Source organism: Colossoma macropomum, unplaced genomic scaffold (assembly GCF_904425465.1).
Source record: "Colossoma macropomum unplaced genomic scaffold, Colossoma_macropomum, whole genome shotgun sequence".
In the NCBI taxonomy this organism is placed as follows: Eukaryota; Metazoa; Chordata; class Actinopteri; order Characiformes; family Serrasalmidae; genus Colossoma; species Colossoma macropomum.
Window position 1 is genome coordinate 24,220,707 of NW_023494792.1, and position 14,499 is coordinate 24,235,205.

A 14,499-nucleotide genomic window follows, 5' to 3' on the forward strand; every position below is an offset into this window, starting at 1 on the left:
ACTTGGCAGAGCTTCTTCATCTATATGTCCCATCCCGTACTTTAAGATCACAAAATCTAGGCCTTCTTCATGTTCCTAGATTTAAATTGGCTTCTATGGGTGGTCGATCATTTAATGTAGTAGCTCCCAAGTTATGGAATACTCTCCCACGGTCTATTCGGGATGCAACCTCTGTCTTCATTTAAATCTCTGTTAAAGACGTACTTGTTTTCACTGTGTTATCGTTGTTCCATTTATACTTGGATGTTTACTTATATTGTCCTTTTGTTTAATGTGCTGTTGTTTAATGTGTTGATGCTCTCTGATTGTTAAGCGTCCTTGAGCATGGGAAAGGCGCTATATAAATAAAAGTGATGATGATGATGATGATGATGAACAGCCGTGAAACTACCTGTGGATACTCCCCTGTTTATGCTGTTATGTTCTCACAGCAGTTTTCTCGTTGTACCTTTGACATCTTTGCTCATTAACTGTGTGATTCAGTGAAGATGGATTTACAATGTGCTGACAGCTCTAAGCATCTTTAGGTACAACAAACTGTGCCTCAGCCTGTGGGCCCTGCACTATGACCTGTGCTGTAAGAGACACGCTGAAGGGAACTGCAGAAGGCTGTAAGGTTTCTTTAGCTAATCTGTTTGGAACAGCGCCCATGTGTGCTTGCTCCTCTGCGTGACGGAAAAGTACAGGAAGCATACTTTGCACATGCTCATGGAGAAGGCCAGATCAGTGCTGTTTGTGAAGATTCAATTTTGGAAAACGAAAGGCACATGACAGACACACACAACGTTTTAGTGTGCAGCAAACCTCACGAGGGAGTCCACGGTGTTCCAAAACAGCTGTAAAGCACAGCAAAAAAACAGGTTCCAATAGCAAAACTACAGAAATTACGTTAGCGGATGAAGCCTAGTGGGTTGTTGCTGATTCACTGTTAATGTTTGCTATTTACTGCACGCTTTCCCTTTCCACGCTTATCACCGGTGTCCTTAACATTAAGGATACTTGGCCTCAGCAGTTCACCTGAGGTGATCCTTCATTATGAATGAAGCGCAGATACATAAGTCATTCTCAAACTATATATATATATATATATATATATATATATATATATATATATATATATGTATATATATATATTTGTAATGTCTGTAATGTCTATTTGTAATGTCTGCTCCTATTCCCAAAGCAACCTCACTACCACACTAGACAAAGCTTGCTAGTTTGTTTGGGGTATGTTTGTGTACTTGCATGTCTTATGATGTAAATTCAGTGTGCTAACACATAGCAATATTCATATTTCGGTCCCTTAATGCCCTCTTCATTCAGAGGATCCAGTGACATTCAGTGTAAAAAACGTATGTAGGATAAAATGTATTGAGGTTGGATTTTGTTTGGGCAATTGGCAATTTTCAAAAAAACTTTTTTTGCCATAGAAAAACTAGCTTTTACAGCAGCTGTGAAAATTGCTTAGCCAATCAGATTTTAGAATCGGAACTGTCATAGCCCAGTCCTCCCATCTAGGACCATCTAAAAGAAATTTGTCAAAGGGTACTGTTTGCATGTATAACGCACTACCTGCTCCTATTCCACTGGTTCATTTTGTTTGGTGGGGATTAGTCCAACAGTCCAATACGCTTTCTTTCTTTCTCTTTCCTTTCTATGCTTTCTACTGTCTCATTCTTCCTCTCAGACCACTATAAATTATGGTCTTCATCCCTACCAGACTAGGGTTCTGTAAAAGAAATGATTATTAAAAGGCTAAACAGTTCTTAAGTTCTGCATTTTCTGCATTTGTCTCAAAACATTAGACAAACAATGGGCTTAATAAAATCTCCAGCTAAACAAAATCTCTAAAAATTGACTCAGTGTTTTAATTTAAGGCAACCAAGTAAAAACATTGAATCATTGTTTTGCAGTGCAGAGTCAGCAAGACATTGTCAGTTTTATTAAGTGACAAAAAAGTTTAGAAATGTTTTTTTCAGGATGTTGAGTCATTTGTCATAATAAGATTAAGTCTAAGAGTGAAAAGCTTTGATCTTCTGAACTGTGATCCAACTCTATATCTAAAAGAGCATATGCTAATGGCTGATGGAAAGTTCTAGCTTGAAGTGTGATTTGAAAAACAATAAAGTTGTAAATATTTTTTATGTGGAAAATCATTTTCCAGGGATTCACTTGATCCGGCATAAAGATTGCAGAATAAGCAGCTGGTTGTTTTGGCTCCTCACAAACAATGTTCTCTGGCGTGGCGTGACAGGTTGAAAATATACTGAATCAGCACACTGTAACACAAGCTGTGATGTGACGAGTCATTTAACTTGTCTTTCCAAAACATTGTTCTGCCTACGTTTTCTACCAGCTGACAACTCCCACATTTCAGATCAGGGATCGAAGTGAAATAATCCGGCGTATTAATGAGCTCTACTGTGCAGCTCACTCTGCCGCCGGATGGTCTGTGGTTTGGCTCTGATGCGGGGATGCTTGATTGGACTCTGTGGGTTGTGTGTGTTGTTTTGCGTTGGCTGCAGCTGGAGTGGACACTGTCTGACACGAGTGTCTGAGGGACAGTATGGAATGCAGCAGGCCGCATTCCTGCTGTGCAGAAACTGACGGGGTGGCTGTTTTTACTGTCCTCTCTCATTTATACTGGACACGCAGCTTTTCATCACAGCTACAGGATTACAGTCCAGCATAACAGTCCATCGCCTGCTCCATTGTTAGCAGAGACCCTGCCATCTCCTGCGAGGGCCTCATAGCTGTTTGATACAGCAGTATGAACGTCTGATAGAGGAACATGAACTTATGCTAAGCTACGAAGTAGAACTTCCCTTTGTTTTGGATGATATTGTAAAAAAGAACCTGAATCACAAACATGCTTTTGTAGATTACATTGGTTTATCTTTCGATAGCAGCACAATCTTATCTACATTTCACTTCATTGTCAGCTCTGAAGTGAACTAGGCAGCATGCCGGGCTTACATAACTTCACACTCCCACACAAAAGATAAGGGCGTTCTTCTTAAACGGTTCTTTGTTTGGATCTACAGCGCTAAGAAAAGCCCTCTATAATTGTGTGTTTTTAATCTGTATGTGATTATTACAGATTAACACGACGTTAAAAAGGTTCTTCAAGCTGAAACATCCAATGTACAGAATAGGCTGAATAAGTGACTATATGTAATTGTGTTGCTTTTGGTGAAATCGCAGAAAACAGTGATCTCTAAACAGGCTGTTTCTGCAGCTGTTTCCATATATGAACTGCACAGACTGATTAGTGAATGTTACCTTTTGAAACTTAAACAGTGTTTACATACTACATCAAATTGCTTTACTTTTTTATTTTTTTAAAGTGAGGGAAATTCAGTTTTTCAGAACCATCCACTTAAAGGTCTTTAGATCAGTTTTTCAAACCAGAGACCCCCAGCCAGTCCATATTTTTGCTGTAATGCAGCTTCCAAAACACTAGGCCTTCAGTGTTCTTAATAGCTTAGTGTTGCAAGCTAGGATAAAGCAAAAAATGGTTTAAGAACTACTGCTTTGACCCCTTAACAATCCAGGCTTATTTCATACTTACTAAGGGTTCTTATTCAGTAACTACCGGGACTTCAATGCAAACTAATGGAGCTACTCTTAGGTTATAGATGTGTGTAATAATACTTGGCTTGTTGAAGGGTTAAGGAAGTGGTTCTTCTCTGGCATCGCTGACACTGTTATTTTTTATTATGATTTTTCAAAAGTGAATTCCACCCCTTTTTCCCAAACTGTGCATAATTCATTTAAACATTAAAATATCTTCTAAAATCAACATTTTAATCTTTTTAATTTCTTACATTTACCTCCTCTTTATTATTTATATACTACACTAAGATAACCAAGGTCATGAGCTGATGCTTGCTAAGTAAATTGAGGTCCTGACAACATTTCCCACTGTCCTCCTGCTCAGATATGTCCTCATCCTCCTTAAGTAGCTTTTTAATTTTTATTTTCTGTTCTCTTGCAGTTTTGCCACTGTCGTCCATCTTCATGATTCACATACGAAAACTGTGAAAGAAGTCATGAACGCTGCTGAGCACTGCTTGTTGTGTCAGATTCACACCATTGCACTGAATTTTCTTTTTCAAATTTCCATTCCACCTTAAATTGTGCATTAGCTTCATGCTAGCACCCATCATCAACATTTATAAATATAAAAATTTAGAAGACGCCTGGTTTTGCATAATAACTAACATGGCTATATTTGTTTTATAGACGTCATAACTCCACCCATCACTGTAAAAAAATCAGGTCAGGAACTTTCACAATAAACCATAATCTACAGTTTCACAATAATCTCAAACCATTCTGAATTGCCTTGTTTACATCTCAATTGAATTTTGCAGAAACTGAGAAAATTCAGTGGACTTCCATTTGAAATGTGTAAAAAATAATCAAAGCATGTGACACTGGGAAGTGTACACTGTCAACAGCATTGTCCAGTGTAACATTAACACATTAACATTGGGAAGTAGTGCCTTTCACAGATAAGTGTTTTGCTTCTAATGGTTTATTTTAAGGTTCTTTCATTGATAATTGTTTTACTCTTGTTTTATCTAAAGACTGTGTTGTCCATGAAATCCCCCCCCTGTATCTCAGATAGAGCTCAAATACCAAGACCTCTAGATAAAATGATTGTTTGTTAATAATCTGTTCATTTCAGTGTGTATTAATTAAAAAAAAAAAATGTTCTGAAAGACTGTTTGCATTTTTCTCATGTTACTTATCTAGATGTTCCATGCTTACATCTGCAGCAGTTGTAGACAGTGTCCATTGAGTGTTTTTCAACCCTTTGGCAGCACGTGCGGACCTTAATGAAGCTCACATGCCTGTGTGTGTGGCTTCCAATCACACAGATGGTTGAAGAGGCTTTTGTTAACAAAGCTTTTGTTATCGAGGAGCCCTCATCATCCTCCCTTTCGCTGCCATGTGAACATCCGAGCAAAACACTCCTGACCCCCTCCCAGTGCCCCCCACCTTCCCGCCAGACAACACGTCGCAGAAAAACAAGCGGCTTCAAAAAATATTATGTAACGTTACTTACATAACGGCCAAAACAGCCATAAAGAAATCAGGGAAGCGGAAGAATCCGAAAATTATGCACGGCTGCGTCTGAGCCACGGCTCTGAACATCCGTTTGTTTTTTGTGAAGATGTTGGTGTCGTTGTCAACTTCTGCTGCTCATTGTCATCCACTTTCTGGCTCTAACCAAAGACAGAACAAAACAGAATTAGAGTTCGTTAGAAGAGGTTGAATGGTCATATGAAAATACCTGGAAAAAAAAAGTGATGTATTCCAGGAATCTAGGGGAAACAGGGAAAGTCTCCATGAGTAACACAGAAGAGAAAAGAGAAACACCTGGGTGTGAAATACACCACACGCTGCACAGTAAACGGCACACGTGACAAATCATACTGTCAGAGTTTGCTCAATGAGTTCAGACCTTCAGTGGGATAAAGACTCCAGATTAAAACTGAAGTGAATTAACCTTTACATTTAAGACACTACAGACATCAGAATGAGTAAAATGTTTACTCCAAGACCACACATGAGGGACGTCATCTTCATGTACATGATGTAGAGGGCAGGAAACCTCAAGGGCTCCAGGTTTCAAAGTATGAGTTTGGGACAGACTCATGTGAAGGGCCTTGTAGATTGTTCTTCAAAGGTTCTTCAGTAAAAGCAATGGTTCCATTTAGAACTATGCGTTCTATATGGAACCATTTCATGCTTAAATAGTTCTTTGCATGGTGAAATTGTTTTTCAGATTGATGGAAAATGTGCTGTCTATGGTCCTATATAACACCAAAAAGGTTCTGCTACTGTTACAATGTCAAGAACTCTGTTTGGGCCTATATAGAACCACCTTCAAAAAGGTTTTACATAGAACCATATACAACACATTTTCCATCAATCTGAAGAACAATTTTACCATGCAAAGAACTATTTAAGCATAAAATGGTCCTATGAAACTCATGGTTCTAAATAGAACCATTGCCTTTACTAAAGAATCTTTGAAGAACCATCTTTTTTAAATGTGCAGGTGAGATGACGTTACCGGTCATACTTGTTTAGTTTTTTAAAAGACTTTGTTTATCTACAATGGCTCAGCCCAGATTGCAGGGATAATGCAGCTCAATGATAATTAAATTAATAAATGCATACATTTTAGCTCACATCTGACTTTCCTCTTCTCCACCATGTCAGTGAGTCAGCTGTACTTTTCTTTTGGATAAGAGGCCACTGCTGAGTCCACACATTAATAATAGTAGTAGTAATAATAATAATAATACTAATATAATAAGTTACATTTATACAGCACCTTACATCAAAAAAGGAAGCAGACTAAGCAGCAAGTTCATAAAAAAGAAAAGTCTTTGAATCAGATTTGAAAGTAGATACAAAAGCGTAGTCATGGAGAGATGGAGGAAGAGAGTTCTAGAGTTTTCCTCCCAAGGTGGAAAACCTGGTGCATAGGACAGCAAATAGGTTATTATAAGAAGACCTGGGAGAGTGAGAGGGAGAGTAAGGGATCAGGAGTTCGCTGAGGTAGAGGGCAGCAAAGTTGTGCAGCTCTCACCAAAGGCCACACTAAGGGCTCGTAAAGAGTGCTTGTGATCTCCATCGAGTGAGCACCAATTATGCAATGTGAAATGTAGTTAAATTCTTCACCACTGTAATGAGGTGATGACTCTATTTTGCAATGATTTACTCAAACAAAGGGCCATGACTCTAAAACTTTCACTTGCACCTGTGTCAACACTGCAGGATAAGCAGGAGTATCCCACACACCTGATTCTCAGCCTTCTGCTCCCCTCGAAAACCTGCACACTCACTGTCTGATACAACAATAGTGTTGATGCCTCACTGCATTGTTTGGCTGCACAAAAAAAAATAATTTATGGCTTAATAAACATTAAGCAAATATTTTACATAACTCTTATTTTAAAAACATAAAAATATATTTTACTTATTAATATTCATTAGAAGCAACCCAGTTTGGACAAATCCAAAACTGATTTAATTGAATTGTATAAGACCTTTTAGATTTTTCCACTAAATCTTATTAGGAGGCAGTGCGCATGTGCAATAGTAACAGGAAACGCATCATCAACTAGGAAATTGCTTCAGCTGGCATGGCGGACATGAAATGGCTCGTTTTATTTTTACAGTCTTCTGCCATCCTTTGGTATTCAGCGCAACTGCAATGAAATAGTGATGCCCATTAATTTAATTTATGTTTTAATGTTTTTGACTATATTAATGTTTCATTTTGCTTATTTTGAGAGATACTCTAGACAACACCAGCGAACTAGCTAGCATCCTTGCTAGGTCTGCTGTCATGTTAACAGGTACAAAATGTAGATTAAATAATCAATGGCAGTGATTTATTGTGAAGCATAGTATATAAAGATGTATTCCATTAATATTCAAATCAGCAGTTAATGGTTTTTGTAACTGTAGGTGACCTCGACATATTAGCATGGCATGAAGTGACTGATAGCTTTAGCTAGCTAACTTGCATGATGGTTAGTATGAGAGTTGTACCTCAGTAAGAATGTTGTGCACATAAACATTTGCTTTAATTAGTAGTTTAGTTGTGAGTGAATAGAAATTCTAAACCAGGGAATTTAAGCACAGCTCAAATATATAAAGTTATGTTTATTTCTTTCACATTAGACTTTAAAGTTTACATGTGTCTTGCAATGAGCCTCAGCAAATACTGTTTAATACAGTTTGGACTACAATAAATGTTTGTGAATTTAACATGTATTGTCATTTAATACATTTACACAGTCTAAGTAATTGTGCTGTGAATACAGAAGGTACTATTAACTCTTTAGAAGTACATAAATGTTATGATAACATTGATAAATTGCATAAAGTATATAAACTATAAGTACTTCTAATTTAAACATTATTTAATTCATTCAGGTTTATTGAACATGATGGAGAAACATAAATTATAATACCATTTTTTACATTGGATTTATGTATTTAAATTGAATGGAAAATTGATGTAATTAAAATACATAAGTTTTAACTTTTGGGCTGAAATATTTTTTGAGTGTATCATGGACAAGTGATAATAAATCCATGTCCGGGAGAAAATCATAAGACTGAAGATTGTCCAAAGTCCTGGAAGGAAAGAGAAAGAACGTTCAAATCAGTGCTACAGCTGCTGGTCTGACTGAGGCAAAACAGCAGCTCTCACAGATGTGAATGTACAGTGAAAACAGTGATGTATTGAACTGTACATGATTTCCATATGCATAAAATATTGTAGCACCGGTGCAGAAGAAGAAACAGGACAACATTGCACGTACAGGAAAATGCTCCTTTATTTTTAACAGGCACTTCAAAAAGAGCAGTGAAATGCCCAGCCCAGCGCTGCCCCAACACGGAACACGGGGAGGGGGGACGCGGGAGGATGCGACACATAAGGAAGGTAGACAAACAATGCACAAAGCCCACCAACAAACATGAATAACAACTAACGTTACCACTAAACCACACAATAACATGACAGTCTGTTTTTAACCAGGAGTATGGCATGCTCCAGAGAGCTGCTTTGCATGGCCACACCACCTAAGCTCCCCACACCATGTGGAGAATGTGGCAGACACCACAATGTATTTCTTCAACTTTCAGTTCACTAACTTACTGCAATCACTGTTTTTAATAATGTAAACCCAATTTGGATGAATTTGGTTAAGTGTAAGATTCCAGGGAGATGTATATACACTCACTGAGCACTTTTTTAGGAACACCTCCTTGTATTTACACTCTTTGTTCATTTAATCAGCTCCACTTACTATGTAGGTGCACTTTGTAGTTCTACAGTTACAGACTGTAGTCCACCTGTTTCTCTGCATACTTTGTTAGCCCCCTTAACCTGTTCCTTAATGGTCAGGACCCCCACAGGACCACCACAGTGCAGGTATTATTTGGGTGGTGGATCATTCTCAGCACTGCAGTGACACTGACATGGTGGTGGTGTGTTGTGCTGGTAGCAGTGCTGCTGGAGTTTTTAAACACTGTGTCCACTCACTGTCCACACTCAGACACTCCTACCTTGTCAGTCCACCTTGTAGATGTAAAGTCAGAGACGATAGCTCATCTGCTGCTGCACAGTTTGTGTTGGTCATCCTCTAGTTCTTCAATAGTGGTCACAGGACGATGTTTTTGGTTGGTGGACTAATCTCAGTCCAGCAGTGACACTGAGATGTTTAAAAACTCCAGCAGCACTGCTGTGTCTGATCCACTCGTACCAGTGCAACACACACTAACACATATAATAATATGTAATTCATTATGTAGGCTAAATTTACTCTTCATACCAAGGAAGATCCTCTGACAAGCTGAGTTTTGCAGAATGTACCCAAATTATTACTTCACTCTTAGGACTTTTTAAACTGGTATAAACTTTAGCATTATGTGAGGTGGTTAAACTTAAAATATATTATATATTATAGTTGAATTCCATTTAAATTTTTCTAAATGTCTTCATAATTAAATGGCTAAGGTGTAAACAAAGTCATTCAGAGTGGTTTGATGTGAAATTTTGCCTTTTAGAGAAACTTGGCAAGTCAGAATTGTTCATAGTGGAGGTGATAGGAACCAGACATCCAAAGCATCTAAAAAAGCTGCCTTGCAGAAAGCTATTATGGGTTAAAATCCATTCATGGCATAGGGGTGCATTTTAGTGCCCAAAAAGAAAATGTTTTTTATTGCTATTTTACTATCATCAACATTACATTTAAATACTCAGAAGACACGTGTAGGTTCACTGGTGGTTTTAGATAGCAAATAATGGCAATTGACTATATATGTTGTGACCCCTGGTTCCTATCACCACCTCTCCAGGCTCCATCACACTGACTTGATCAAATCCAACAAGCACACCTGATTTAACATAATGAAGTGTTGATTAGACAAACCAGATATTAGATGATAACTACAATTAATACTGAGTAGTCACAAGGAGAGGTTTAGAAATGGTTAAAAGACCCATATCAACATGCAAAGAATAGATATTAATACTATTTGTATTCCTACTAATATTAGTGTTTTTCTGAGCAAAAAAACACTTACTGCTCAGGTGCCTAAAACTTTTGCACAGTCTTTTATGTAAATTTGTGTAATCACCCTTTGAAGAACCATCTACTGAAAGATTCTTTAGGGAACCAAAATCGGTTCTTCTATTGGAGTGCTCCAAAAAAAAAACCTGAAAAATGTTGTATCACCTGTGTCATTTATGTTAGCAAAACCTCTGCATGATTATGCTTATATCATCAAAAAAACTGTGGGAAAAATAAGGCCAGTTCACAGACAGTTGACATGCAGTGTAAATATCTGTTATAAAAGTGTTATTATGCCAATATAACATATAACCCTTGTAAAAATGCCTGATAAATGTAAAAAGACCGACAAGACTACTAAAATCATGCAGTCACATAAGCTACATACAAAACTCTGACCTATTTATTTGAAGAGTGGCACAAAAAACCCTCTTGTACAGTAACTCTGCCTCACTCTGCAGTCAGCGATCTGTTCAGTGTTACAAAAAACCATGTACAAACCTGCACACTGACACATCAGTAAACTCCCTCTGGCCCAAAAAGCTCACTGCACTAGCCTGCACAAACCTAACTAAACATACCTGACATCTGACTGATGGATTCAGAACACTTCAGCACATAAGGCGTCCCCAGCTGTCACAGAGGAGTTCGATACGTACTAAAAGCCTTCAGAAATAATTGTGCTAGCAATTCCAAGAACTGCACATACTGTAGATAACCTAGAAAGATAAAACTGAGGTTAATTTCTATTAAATATTACAACTTATTTTTCTTATCCTCACTGCTGTAACAAAACTTTATGAGACAGAAAGAACATTCTTAACTATGTTAAAGTAACAAGATTTTTTTCTCAGAACAGTCTTATTCTCTTACTAACATGGAATTTTACTGATTTTCAATAATTCCTGCATAATTCACTTGTTGAGATGTAAACGAAGTGATTCAGAGTGGTTTGGTGTGAAATGGTCCATTCCAGAGAAACTTATGAAGTCAGAATTGTTCACATTTGTGGTGATTGGAATCAGACGTCTGAAGAGTTTAATGCTTCTAAAAGTTCCCTCACAGAAAGTTATTACATAAAATAGTCAGGAATATGATGCCTTAGTTAGTTTTATGATTGTTTTGCAATAGAAATCCTTTTCGGGTACATGCAGATGTGGCGAGGTATATGCAGGGCGTTGTAATACAAAATAGTTCCCAAAAATAACTTATTTTTGGTTCATTGTAGAGAAACTCTTTTCTTCACAGTAGTGGTGCTAGGAACCAGAAGTCATTTTATTTACTGTCCAAAACCATTAGTAAATCTACATGTCTTCTGAGTTCTATATGTGATGTTAATGATGGTAAAACAGCGATAAAAAGAGGGAAAAAAAAGTTTTCTTTAAGTGCTATTTTGTCTTACGATGCCCTGCATGTATCCCTCCTTCCTAAATATTATGTATTTTGGCCAAAACGTTTTCACAAAACTTGTAAAATTAACATAAAACAATGTTTCAGGTACCAGTAAGTGAATTCATGACTTTTTCACATACTACCTTTCGTGAGGGAGCTTTTAGAGGCATTGAACTCTTCAGATGTCTGGTTCCTATCACCACCACTGTGAACAATTCTGACTCGGTAAGTTTCTTTAGAACAGAGAAATTCACACCAAATCTCTCTGAATGACTTTTTTTACATCTTATCCACTGAGTTATGCAGACATTTTGAAGAATAGAATTCCTCTTTAGCTAATTTCTGACCATTGTTCACACAATGCAAAGGGCAGCTGTCATTTTCAAAATGTGTAGAAGAAAAAATGAAGAAACGCTTTTCACATGAGAGTAACATTTGCGTAAAGTGCACTGAAGCTCTGCTGTAAGGCATTCCACTATAACAGCACTGCAGCTTCTCACAGAACAAGTGGATACTTGCTTGAATTTCACTGAAATGGGAGGGACTGAGATCTAGAGCATATCTTACAAGAAATGAACCCTTCATTCACACCTCGGTCTCTTGCCTGTTTCCCTGTCTGTCTCCGCACTCTCTGATGAAAGTCTATTTTTGTGAACTGGGTCATCCTAGCTAACTTGCCAAGGTAAACCCCTTCCAAAAATACCATTAGTGAGCCGACACGCTGCATTCTGTTATGCCCTGCCAAATGTCATTGGAGGTGCTATGTTCCAATATATCAAAGAGGCACAAACTACTTTCTTTCGTTCACTGATTTTTGTCACTGAGCTATTATATTCCTTTATGGTCTATGGCCCATTTAGAAAGAGCTTACAATAAATTTGAATTATATGTGGAACATATTATGGACAAATGGGGAATAGGGTTAATAGCAAAATACATGTTTAAAAATATAATTTTTCAGTGGAGTGGGCAACCAACTATAAAATGAAGGCTCCACTGAAATGTTCTTTTAGGAACTATTCATGTTTCAAGAACCTTTAAAAGGCAGATTAGGTTTCTCTCAGAGCCTTTAATAAAGAGGGGGGATTTAAGTTTCAAGAGGCGTGCCTTAAGACTTTTTTAAGAACGTTTGATTCCTGGAGGCACTGTTAATGTTCCTGGAGTCACTATTAAGCTTCGCGGAGGTAATAAGGTTCCACCAAAACTCAAAGATCCTCCAGAAACCTTTTGTTTGTAGAATGTAGCATAGCCAAAATGGATACTTAAGTAAAAGAAAATGGTCATCTAAGTAAAAGAAAAAGTACTGGTCCAAAAAACAAGTTGCGTAAAAGTACAAAAGTAGCAAAACAAAGTATTTAAAGCTAAGTTAGTTTGGGGGATTTGGAGACCTCTCTGTTGGAAATGTGTAATTGCATACAATGTCGGAAGAACTCTTTCTAATCTTGGTTGTGCTTTGGACTCCTTGCCCGAGCAGATGAATCTGATGATTGAGTGAGTGTGTTGATAGTGTGTTCAAAGAGAACTCAGGATGTGAGTGAATTATCTACTATAGTAATCATATCTTCATTAATATAGTGTAGACTTTGCCTAAACATTGAGCCAGAGCTTATTTTTGAGTCTGCGCTAAGACACAAAGACGTCTGACGTGGCGCAAAAAACTCCCACAAAATCCAACGTGACACCCTAAATGATTATTTCAGGCTTTACAGGGTGACTCACAGCAGCGCAAACACACCATATTTTAGCCTGTTTTTGTCTTGACTTAGTAATTTTAACAATAAATCTTACATAGTGCATCTTTAAATACTACAAAGTAACTTAAAGAACTGCAGTGTAAAAAAAAGTATCTTCCTTTCCTGGCAAATACACTACAAGCATCATTTATCATCTGAAAATACTCAGGAAAGTACAAATCCACCAAATCCAATGTTTTCTTAAATACAGGTAACTGAGTAAATGCAGCTACTCACTAATCACCTCTGTTAGTATGAGTACAACTCAAGCTATCAGAATGAAACACTCACTGGCCAGTTTACAGTTTCATGTGAATAGTGCCTCAGAGCCATGTTTAATGTTGGTTATCACTGCAATCTTTCACATAGTAAGATTCTTCCAGAATTACATATAACTCTTACCTTGAGGACCTTTCTAGCTGCATAAAGAACTGCATCAGTTAACTAAACTGAACCTGCTACAAATGAGCAGCGAGGCAACGTTTACATGATGTGGAGGCTCTTTAAAATTCAAAAAATTCTTCAAATTGTTTTTTGAAGAATCATCCATGAAAGGTCCCTTAGGCAACCAAACATAATTCTTCATTGTCACTGCTTCAAAGAACCCTTTTTGGTATCTTTATTTTTAAGGGTGTAGAAGGCTGCTGAAGTTTGACGAATGAATCATGCTGTAGACCTGCTGAACTAGGCGCATTCCATGGCTTTCAGATCAAGGACAGAGTATTAGCCCGGGGATCATCTGTGTCCTCAGTCCACAGTACAAGATTCAATGTCATTTAATTTGACAAGGCCCTCTGTAAATGCCCAGCTGTTCTTCTCTGACACTGAACAGGCAACATCAAAAAGACTGTCATGATTCTAATTACACACTTATTCTGACACCATCTTTTCCAGACGTGCACGGGACAGAGCCCACGTGCACCTGACGTTGTTCTACCGACTACTGTAGGAACCATTCTTGGGGAGAGACACACCCTGGATTCATTGATAGGTGTGTTACTCTCTGTTCAGACAGATCTTGCATGGGAGGGATTAACTGGTACAACATGAAGGTTGCTACGTGTGTATTCAAGAAGACCCTTTCATAAACTGGGATAACTGTGACTCTTGGAAATACATTGTGGCATGTTATGCTTTTGCATGGTGTGGAAACTAGAAATGTTGTAGGACAGAATATTGTAGGTCCCTGAACAGAGGCATAAACCCACATTGTAAACTTAAATTAGTTAACTTTACTTTAAAAAATTTCATGCAAACTTACT